Source organism: Bactrocera neohumeralis, chromosome 3 (genome assembly GCF_024586455.1).
Source record: "Bactrocera neohumeralis isolate Rockhampton chromosome 3, APGP_CSIRO_Bneo_wtdbg2-racon-allhic-juicebox.fasta_v2, whole genome shotgun sequence".
NCBI lineage: Eukaryota > Metazoa > Arthropoda > Insecta > Diptera > Tephritidae > Bactrocera > Bactrocera neohumeralis.
Window position 1 is genome coordinate 38,563,685 of NC_065920.1, and position 11,534 is coordinate 38,575,218.

Here is an 11,534-nt window from a genome sequence, read left to right on the forward strand (position 1 = left end):
TGACGTTTAAGTCTGGTGATTGTGGAGGTGGTTGCAATAATTTGGGACAGTTATGAATTTACCACATCATCGCAACTTCGGAAGTGTGCTTGGGATCGTTGTCCTGGTAAAAGGCAAAATTGCTCTCGATACCCAATTTAGTTACACTTTGCTTAACATTTGCCTTTAGTATATCAAGATATGTACTTAGGTACATATATCGAAAACCTATTCATATTTTTAACTTTAAATTGTCCTACCGTATTCCAAAAACTCACTGCTTTTGATAAGTATTCTTTGGCAAATTTTAACCGCTCTACTTTGTTTCTAATGCTGATACATGGGTTTTTCCTCATAAATCGACCATGAAAATCATTGGAACGTAACACATTACGGATTGTTTCAGCGCACACTGTTTTTTCAAGATTATTTTCAGCAAAAAGTTTTAATTCTGGAGCGCTAACAAAAGGATTCAATTACTTTTTATTACAAAAACTTTTCGTTTTTACTCAAATTGGAGGCCCTTTTTGTAGCATAGAGCGGTGTCCCATTTTGCGTTTGAGCCACTGTACATACATATGAACATACATTCATAACGGAGACCTGCATTGAGTATGATCGATTCGGTCTGATCAGCCTCGCTCAAAACGGTCACTACTCAACACAGCGGTTTGCTACAAAATTGTTCGATCGAGTTTCGTGCTCAAAGCGAACGAGTTCGATCAATTGGTTTGATTGCTTTGCTTACTGATTCAAACTGATTTTTTGGTTCCAGTATGAATGAATGTGAATGAATGTGCAGCTGACATACACCCCCATATCATAACCCCATCACCACCGTGCTTAACTGTGGTTTGCAAGTTCTGAAGTTCCAGTTCTGTATTTTTTTCCGCCATGTTAAAATACGACCATCTGAGCGGTAGATATTAAATTTACTTTCATCGGAAAATAATACTTTTTCCCAAAATGAAATATTTTTGGATTGGTGCTCTTTTGCAAAATGCAAGCGCTTTTTCTTATTTATCTTACTTACGCAAGGTTTTTTGCGGCAAACCCTGGCATTTAACCCAGCTTCATTCAGCACACGTCGAACTGTGCGAGGGTATAGGGTTATGTCCAAATCTTCAGTTATTGTTGCTGCAATTTTGGAAGATGCAGTTTTTTTTCACCATTCTTGTTATTTTTCGCTTGTCTGTTTCACTTAGCTTGCACGGACGGCCAGTGCGAAGGCAATCTTTGTATGTACGGTTGATTGCGGTCTCGAAACAATAGAGCACACTTCCTTTATGGATTTTTCACTAGTTAATAACTTCGCGATTATTTTTCTCTCCTCCTCTGTGGTTTCTTTACCCTTACGACCCATTTTTACTTAATTGCGCAAAATACAAACTAACGGTAAATTATTTTGACACATTCGCACATACGATACAAGCTATGATATTGCCACATACAAATTTTTATGTAAACGTTCCAGCTTCTTTCCTTAAGGCGCCCATAAGCTTCGTATACAATAAGTGGCGAATACTTTTGTCCAACTATTTTCTGAACTTTTTGGAGTTCTTAGCTTAAATATTAGGATTTATTACTTTTAATTAGAGTTTTTTTGTCAACAATGAATCTACGGAATGTAGTTTATTGAAATATATCGTAGAAACTATCATATACATATATCTTTTTATAGTTTGAGCCTAATTCATATATAGCTTGTTCAGTGGCGAATACTTTTGTCCATCTGTGTAGGTACATACATACATATGTATATTATTTCTTTGGCACATTTGCAAGCCACATACATACATATGTACATAGATTCATAATAACAAGTGTCGCACGCATCTTTCGCATGCCCGAAACTCACGCTTTGTCAAAGAGTCAATGTGTTGAAGCACTGACACGACGGCAAAGCTTCACAACATTGTCTTGCTCGTAGAAAATCCGAGCTGTGCCGAAAGAAACTAACAAACGATCGCCGATTGTCACCGCTTCCCTTGCTGCTCGAACATCTTCGCCAACAAGCTAGCGTAAATATGTAAATGTTAAATATTTAACGCAACCTTTTCCGAACTTGCATAAAAAGTATAGCTTAATTGTGTTATATGAGATGTAGGCGTGGCTGTAGTCCGATTTCGCCTATTTTTACATTGTAACATAAATATGTGATAGGAATGTTGCGTACCATTTTGTTGAAATCGCTCGTGTGGATCTAGAGATACTTATGTACATAAGTATGTATGTATGTAATTTCATAAACTAGTGGGCGATGCCTCGCCCATCCTCCAATTTCGACCTCGGCTCCATTAAAAGATATCATCTCGGAGGTAGAATTTATTGCCTCTGTCGTCTTTAATTATCCATTCATCTCGTTTTTAGCAATTTTTAACCGTACCGTTATATGGTGAGTGAGCGGGGCTATCATTCGATTTCATACGTTTTCATACAGTTGTTGCTGTTGTTGTTTTTGTTACGGCAGAATTATGCCTGGTTGACAGTTCTTGACCTGATAAAAATCCGGGTCTTTCCCACTTAGGTAGACCCGACTGTCGTGGGAAAGGGTTTCCGTAATGTCGACAGGAGTGCTTATAATATTTCCACTATAATTTTGTTATTGCAGCTTTAGTGCTTTCGGAGATACAGTGGGAAGCTACACTGTCCGGATGTTTTGCACTAAGGAAGTAAGGTAATGAAAATAATACAAATATATGTATGTTATCAGATATACAGTGAGTGTCATTGAAAATCGTACAGGCACCCTTTTTAAGTATTTTAGTGTCCAGTTCCTAACTACTTCATATATGTCCAATTAAATATACTATTAGGCGTTTTATATTAAAACTTAAATTCATTTATTCACAAAACTTAAAAATATTTAATAGAAATAACAAATAACAGCTAATTTCAATGACTTTGAAATCTGGAGAGTGAGCTGAAGTTTTCAGCACGCTTTCAATACGTTTTGGCATACTCTCCACCAACTTTTGGATGATATCACGGTCAAGAGCTCGCCATTCATGTTGTATTCTCTCCCAAAGCTCGTCAACATTTTTTGGTGGGTTTTCAAATGCTCCCAGCCTTCTTTTCACAATAGCCCATAAATTTTCTATAGAATTCAGGTCTGGGCTTTGTGCAGGCCATTCCATTGTCTCAAAAGTTTGGTTTTGTAGCCAGCTTTTAACTATTTTGGCCGTGTGCTTCGGATCCCCGTCTTGCTGAAAAACAACTTCTTCAGTTGGATAAGCACTCTCGTCAACAAATTCTGGTAAATTTGTTTGTAGAGTGTTCAGGTAATCCTCCTTCTTCATTATAGCTTGGATTCTCACCAAAGGTTCCACCAAGTAAAACATCCCCACACCATTATACTGCCGCCACCATGTTTCATCGTTTCCTTCACATGGTGCTTTTGGATGCGCTCCTGCCGCCTATGCCAGTAGTATTCTTTTCCATCAGATTGGTATCGGTTGACTTTAGTTTCGTTGCTCCAAATAACCCGTTTCCAGTCATCTACTGTCCAATTTTTATGGGTTTTACAGAAATGAAGGCGTCTTTTCACATTTCTATCGGAAAGTGCTGGCTTTTTCTTTTTCACACTGGCTACTAAACCAATTCTATTTAATGCGCGTCTAATCGTCCAGGAACTGACATCCTTACCAGTACTTTTTGCAGCATTTTTCGGGGTCTTGCTGTCCTTATTATGTAGCAAACGTTCAATCTGCCGGGCGTCACCATCAAAAAGTAGTCTTCGTCGACCCCATTGGTTATTATTTCAAGCTAAATTTCGTCGTTTTTTTTATATCATTTACTGTGGACTTACTTAAATTTAATTTTTCAGCAATTTTACGGCATGAATAATTATTTTGCAACAAATTTATCACATTGTTTTCAATATCAGTTGGCGTTTTTCTCATTTTTGAAGATCTTTTAATTTTTTATTTAAAAATCCTGTTAATCACTTCTTAGCTCAAACAATAATGCACAAATAGAGCAATAAAAGCTTGATAACGAGACAACAAACAAAAAAAAACCAATTAGTTAAATAACGTTACATTATAACAAAGCAATATCGTGATAACGTTTATTTCTTGTACTGTGCAAAAGTGTCCGAATAGTGAATTTTTTGTTTTTTTTTTAATTTTTTTATTGTTTTGAAGCAATTAATATGAGTTTTTGTGCTTTATAATTTAGAATAATGTTCAATTAAATAAAAAAATACATATGTATATCTAATAATATACCTATATTTGTATTATTTTCATTACCTTACTTCCTTAGTGCAAAACATCCGGACAGTTTAGCTTCCCACTGTACGTCTTATTCCTTTTCCTTATTGGCGGAGTCACCGCTTACGGGGCTATAGCCGAATTTACAACATCGCGCCAGTTGTTCTTCCTATTCGCTGTTCGACGCCAACTGGAGATTTCAATGTTAACCAGGTCATTCCAACGGAGTGGAGGTCTTCCTCTTCCTCTGCTTCTCCCGGCGGGTACTGCGACCAATACTTTTAGAGCTGGAGTGTTTTCGTCCATTCGGACAACATGACCTAACCAACGTAGCCGTTCTCTTTTAATTCGCGGAACTATGTCAATGTCGTCGTATATCTCATACAGCACATCATTCTATCGAATGCGATACTCGCCGTGGCCAACGCGCAACGGACCATAAATGTTTAGCAGAACCTTTCTCTCGAAAACTCGCAACGCCGACTCATCAGTTGTTGTCATCGTCCAAGCCTCTGCACATATAGCAGAACCATATATGAGTGACTTGTAGAGTTTGGTTTTAATTCGTCGAGAGAGGACTTTACTTCTCAATTGCCTACTCAGTCCGAAGTAGCACCTGTTGGCAAGAGCAATCCTGCGTTGGATTTCAAGGCTGACATTGTTGGTGGTGTTTACGCTGGTTCCAAGATAGACGAAATTATCTACGACTTCAAAGTTATGACTGTCAACAGTGACGTGAGTGCCAAGTCGCGAGTGCGACGACTGTTTGTTTGATGACAGGAGATATTTCGTCTTGCCCTCGTTCACTACCAAACCCATTTGCTTCGCTGCCTTATTCATTCTGGAGAAAGCAGAACTAACGGCGCGGGTGTTAGGGCCAATGATATCAATTTCATCGGCGTACGCCAGCAGCTGTATAAAAGATGGTACCTTCTCTGTTTAGTTCTGAAGCTCGAATTATTTTTTTCCAGAAGTAAGTTGAAAAAGTCACACAAAGGGAGACGAAGATCCGTTGGGCGAACAACAGTCAAAAATAGCGTCGGATGAGAGACTCCCCTTTTGATGACGACCATGGCGTTGATTTTGTTATTTTTTGAGCGAGTGCATTTACATGAATCATATTATTCATGGTTGCGTTCCAAAATTTGGCCGAGTTCAACTTTATTTTAATTTTTAATAACAAAATAACAACAAATCCAACGGCTAAATATTAATTTGCGTGCCAAAGACATTTCTCGTTAAGGATGAGGAAGGGACGGCTTATCTCCAGATCAGCTACACCGGATTTAAATTTAAAAGTAGTATCACCTGCAGTTTGAGTTGATAAGGCAGTAGGTTGTAGTGGACAAGTAGGTAGTGTATTTGACCAACACGAACAAGACATTATAGAATTAGGTAGTGCAGATTTTAACCCGATGCATCTTAGCTCTTCTCCAATTAGAACTGTCTTATTATTATTCAATGTGATAATAACTCTGCAGCGTTTCTCATATCTTTTCAGACAAGCCTGGGGCATAGGATATATTCGTTGTGTAGATAAAGGGAACTGCGAACTCTTGCCAGTAGACCAGTGTGAGTCATTTTCTAATAGCTCCATCAAAAGCGCCTGCAACGACGCTTTGGTTCAAAATACCGCTTGGCAAACTTTTCAAAGTTTACCAAGACCTACCAATTCTACCTCATTTCAAAATATACAAATCGAGGTAAATGCGGACGTAGATGAAAGCAGCTTTCTACATAAAAATGCTTTTGAGTATTTTTGCGGTTATTTGTACTATAAATATTTTAAACAACATAATTGTTTAATGCCCGTGCCAAGATTTGATGGTGGTATTACTGAAGAAGATTTTTTCTTCACTTCAGAAAAGCAGTATAGTAGTTGCCAAATAGTAAAACCACCCCTTGAATTTATAGATTTTCTATCAAAAATCGAAGATATTTATACACAACATTTTGATTATACTTGCCATAGGATCGGGTTTTCCCAAATATTATTTGAAAAAATGGTTAACGTAGAACCGTACTATTGTTGTGAAAATTGTAATTCTGATATTATAAAATGTCTATTCATTAGAATTAGAACATATTTCCTAGTACACGCTTTTAATAAAAAAGTAAAACAAAGTGATTTCAAAAACGTAAAGTTCTTGTGTGTTACACATACATATGTAAATAGTAATCACGTCCGTTTGTCTGTCTATATGAGTCGGAATTTATATGTATGTATATATTTTATATTTGTCAAAAAGTTTATCTGTCGAAGGCCGCATTTACTTATATAACTACCTTGATCTGTGATTTTGAAATGAGAATTTTAGCGATTAGGTTTGTACGCTTATTATCAATATTTTCTTTGTTTCTTAAGTGTTTTCGTGTACCAGGTGTAGGACCCTTCTTTCCACCACTATTCTTTTGATAGGGTTTTTAATAAGTATTTCGCTGTGGGTGATTTAGAATATTTTGTAAATATTATTTATTACTTAGTAGATTGTTTTGAATATTACTGTTGTTGTTCCTGAATTGTACCTGATTTTTTATATTTATTTTCGTTTTTGTTTAAATAATTACAAGTTGATTGTTTTGACTTGTATTGTTAATGTATACATACAATGGATCGTACCTGATTTTTTTATATTTATTTTGATTTTTGTTTATATAGTTTCCAGTTGATTGTTTTGACATACATATATTGTTAATGTTATATTTTTAAAGTAATTAATATTTATGAATTGTACTTGATTTTATATACTTATTTATTTTTGTCTAGTCATATTTTTTTATAATAAGTAGATTGATTTAAAACTGTATATACATATAAAAAGGGTGAAAATAGGCCTCCTGGGGAACCGAACACCCAAAAAAGATCGGTAGCGCGAATACATTGCAACCTCAGAGGTGGTGAGGAAGAGCAATAAATATCCAAAAAACTTTTGTTTCAAAAATATTCTTGAAAGTTTTCATTTGAGCAATTCACAACCTGTTGTAAAGCATCGTAAAATCGTAAAATTATTAAAAAAACAAGTGTAAAAATGTATAATTTTACGATTTTACGATGCTTTACGACAGGTTGTGAATTGAACAATAAATGTTTTCCGTTACAAATACCTTTTCACAAAAAAGTTGATCTACTACATTTCTTTTAAGTACATCTCTGAGCCTAAAAAAGGCAGATTTCGATCAGGTGATCTCAGCTGTGAAAAATTCTTGGAAAACAGCTGATTCTTTGGTTACTTGTAGGGTTATACAATGAATATAACTTCAAAGAAATGAATTGTAAGGATTTTCAAAATTGTCCGGCGATAGAAATCAATTTTTATTAAAAAAAAATTGAGCGTCCGGAATATATGTGTGTGAAAAAAGAATTTAATGAATACGATTGTAGCAGCTTAGTGATAGTTCTCAAGTAGAGTCGGTGTTACAATTACTGTTATTCAGATAATTTCGAGAATGTTTGCAATAAAAATTTATTTGAAAAATGCTATTCAACCCTATTCTGCATTTCGATTACGTTCCCGCTCTACGCTCCGTCTGAATAGAAAGTAGGTATTCTGAGTTACGATTGGATTGAAAGAAGAACAGGAAGAGCTGTAGCTCTTTCGAAGTCAGCTGTTTGCCTTGAAACGTGTGAAAATGAAACATAACAAAGCAAAAATACACAAATTATTGTTGGTTTAGTAAAATAGAGAAATTATATCGCGTTTTTTTTTAAAAAACACTAACATGGAATCAGTAGCGGCAGCGATATTAATTGAGGAGGAGAGCAGTGCATCCGATAATGCCGTGGCCAGAATTGAAAGGAGAAGATTGCGAGATATGTGCAATCCTTTTGAAAGTGTAAACACAATGACTGCGACAGACTGCAAACTACATCTGTCAAATATTAAAATACACACGTTCTTAAGGGCAGTATTATTTTGACAGCTGCACGACTACACGACTGCAGGCCGACAGTTGTCGTTCTCGCTAACTTCAATATCTTCCTATTTTTGCCAACGACAGTAGGACGACAGTAGAGTTGACAGTAGAATGGAAGATAGAAAGAGGAGGTAGAGTGGTGATGCCACTAATATGTAAAATGTAAAACTATTCACAGCTCTAACAAACTTGACGTTATTTTACAAATAAAAGCATAAAATAGCTATATTATAGCTCCATTATATCATTTGTAATAACAATTGATAATTTAAAGCAAAAATATTGACCTATTTACTTATTTTTTGCATAAAAAATTTCATTTTGAACAAAAGATTAAAATTTCATTGAAGTGAAAGGAATTAGTATGGCCACAACGAAATTGTGTACATACAAAATGGACAACTGCGTTGTTTTGTGTACATGCCGGCCATTGTGTTGTTGTTGCTTCTCAAAATGTACATGTAGTAAGATGAACAACGACGTTTTCAGTTCACTGTCGTGCTGCTGCAGTCTGTCGCAGTCATTGTGTTTACACTTTGAGATGAGTGCCGAATTGTAAGAAATTGAGTTGAAAGCAAGAATGATAGAATACAAGATTACGACGACCGCCATTACAAAACGTCATAGTTCCATGTTGAGAAGAACAAGAGTGAAAAACTGTCAAATGGCTTGCAAATTGTAAACAGAAAAGTAAACACTTTTGTAAATTCGCAAAATATTATTAACTCTTTCGATTTTAATGAAAAGTTTGAGTGAAGCGATTCAATACTGTTGAGTGAAAAGATTTGAATCATATCTAAAGAAATATATCGGCCTATTGATAATAAAATTGTCTATTAAGTTGTGATTCAAATGGAGAAGACGTTTCTTGTGTTGTATATAAATATATACATATATTATAAGTTCAGATGTATCAGATGTATGAAAATATGATAAAAGAATTGTGAAATTATATTGAAGATATATTTGTAACATATTTTTAACCTATCGTCAACTAATTCCAAATAAAGTGAATGATTAAATCAATTGTGTTTATGATATTTCAGTCTTTCTTTTATTGTACATAAACAGATATTTATATTAGTAATAACTCTAATATAAATATGAAAATAAATTAACTTAATCTATAAAACTAAAACTATTTTATTATTTTATTAAGTTTGCGTTTCTTTTTGTGGATTGATTCTTCAAATTTATTAGGTTTTCTTCACCTTCATTTCGTCGAAACTCAATATGCATAATTTTTGAATATTATCCATATGAGTAGAAGCAGCCAATATTTTAAAAACAGGTTTTATTAACCCTCTGTTTATGACGATTTTTCTGCTCCATCTCTGCAATGTTCGTACTGAAGGCAAAGGAAAGCTATTGCGGTATAACAATTTATATGCTTTCGCACTAGCAGCGTATAGGGTTACTGATTGGGCAATATCCTCTACATCCCACTTACATATGTACCTTCGAAGTTGTCTTCTTTTTATTAATTTGCCCACTTGTGAATATCACTTTTAATTTCTTTTCGATGTTTTCACACTCTTGTGTCTTCTCCTTTAATTTTTTTTTTAATAAGTTAATATTAAAGTTGTCCCTTTGGTTATTATTGTCTTTCAACATTTTAATTTTCCTTAAAAGTTTTCCATTCTTTTTCCGCAGGCGAATGTTCTCCTTACTCAATTTTTCGCTGAGATAAAATCGTCCCCTCAATATATGTACATAACAATAGCGTATAATTTTTTTGGGGTTTTGAGAAAATCGAGTTTAAAGTTTTTGTCAAATCAGATGTCTATTAAAACCTCAATATCGCGGTAAATAAAAATTCTTCATAGTGGATTTTTCGATGAGTACATTATACCGTTTCTTGTCTTTAAATTTACCAAGTTTCTTTATTCTACGCATCCTTTAAGACCATAATTATGTTATTCAAAGCGCAAGTCCTCCATATAGGCCATTTTATTTTTTAAGGAATTCGTATGATGTATCTGATACACTATTTTATTTTGTATGGTATACGCTGTTTTATTCAATAATTTTACGGTATTTTTATTAAAATATTTGATCTCAAAAATATCAATTTGTAACATTATAAAACAGTAATTAATTCATAGTTTTGTTAATTCAGTGGCATTTATTCATTACTTTCCAATTTGGGTTATTATAAACCAAAAATTATGACACATGAAGGTACATATACATTGCGTAAATCAAAAATAACTAGAAATTCATTCGTCTTCATTCTCTTCCTCTGCTACATCTGGCTCATCTAAACAATTTCGCTTGTTTCCACCTCGTAAGTTAAAAAAAAAAAATGACTGCGAGCCACGAGGAATTACACTCTGTTTGCACAAATTTTGAAGATCATGCAGCTTTCGATTAGAAATTGGCAGCTCTTTATTGTATTTGCCAGTAAACAAAAAGTTGAACACCTTTTTTTGAGGTATCTCTATGTCCGGCAATCCCACAGCGAAATCAAACTCATCAGTCTTTGGAGCAATTTCCACAACGACTGGTGGTTTCGTGTTACAGTTCAAATGACTACAATATTTCCTTGGCATTCATGTAGTCAAAACAACGTAAAAATCGCATAGGCTACTACTCTTGTAAATTTCTGATAAAACTTTCGAATTTGTATTGAAAATAAAACACCTTACATATGTGGAGTATAGAAATGGTCGGAATAAAACTATTTCTCAAACAATAGTGTATATTATTATAAGCTATTTTATGAGTTAAAGTTTTGATGAGTTGTATTTATTTCTACAGGCTGAAATGGAGTATAATGCGCATACACTATGATTCTTTTAACAACTTTGCAGTAGCAATTTCAAGCAAAATAGCGCATATGAGCTTATACACTTATTGAAAGAAATTTCTGAACATGAAATTATACACCATTTTTTCCAATGACATTTTGACCCACTTTGTGGAAGTAGAATTTGACGAAATTTTGACCAGACATAGAATCAATGATGGAGATTCTAAATATGCAATAAAAAAATACTGGCGTATGAGCACATACGCTATTGTTATATTGAGGGGACGAAATAAAAAGCAAATTAATAAGGTTTATAAACGACTAACCATAGATTTACTTACATCTGAAGACTATGCTCCCTATTCAATGTTTTTCTGTGGAAATATAATGAAAATCATGTATGTAAGTATGTTCACTTGCCCGCATAACTCTGCGTACAGCGCTAAAAAATTCGAAAACTTAACTTTAAATGCGAATTTCTCAAGAAATACGATACGTATTCAGAAACTTTTGAATTTGTTTTATAAAAAAATATACACTTGTGCTCATATAATTAAGTCACGCCAGTAACAGAACGAAAGTTTATTCAAAGCAACTTCTATGGTACAGGAATGTAACTTAATTTTACAAAAAATGCAAGAAATATTTATTTCAGTTCAAAACAGAATACTTAT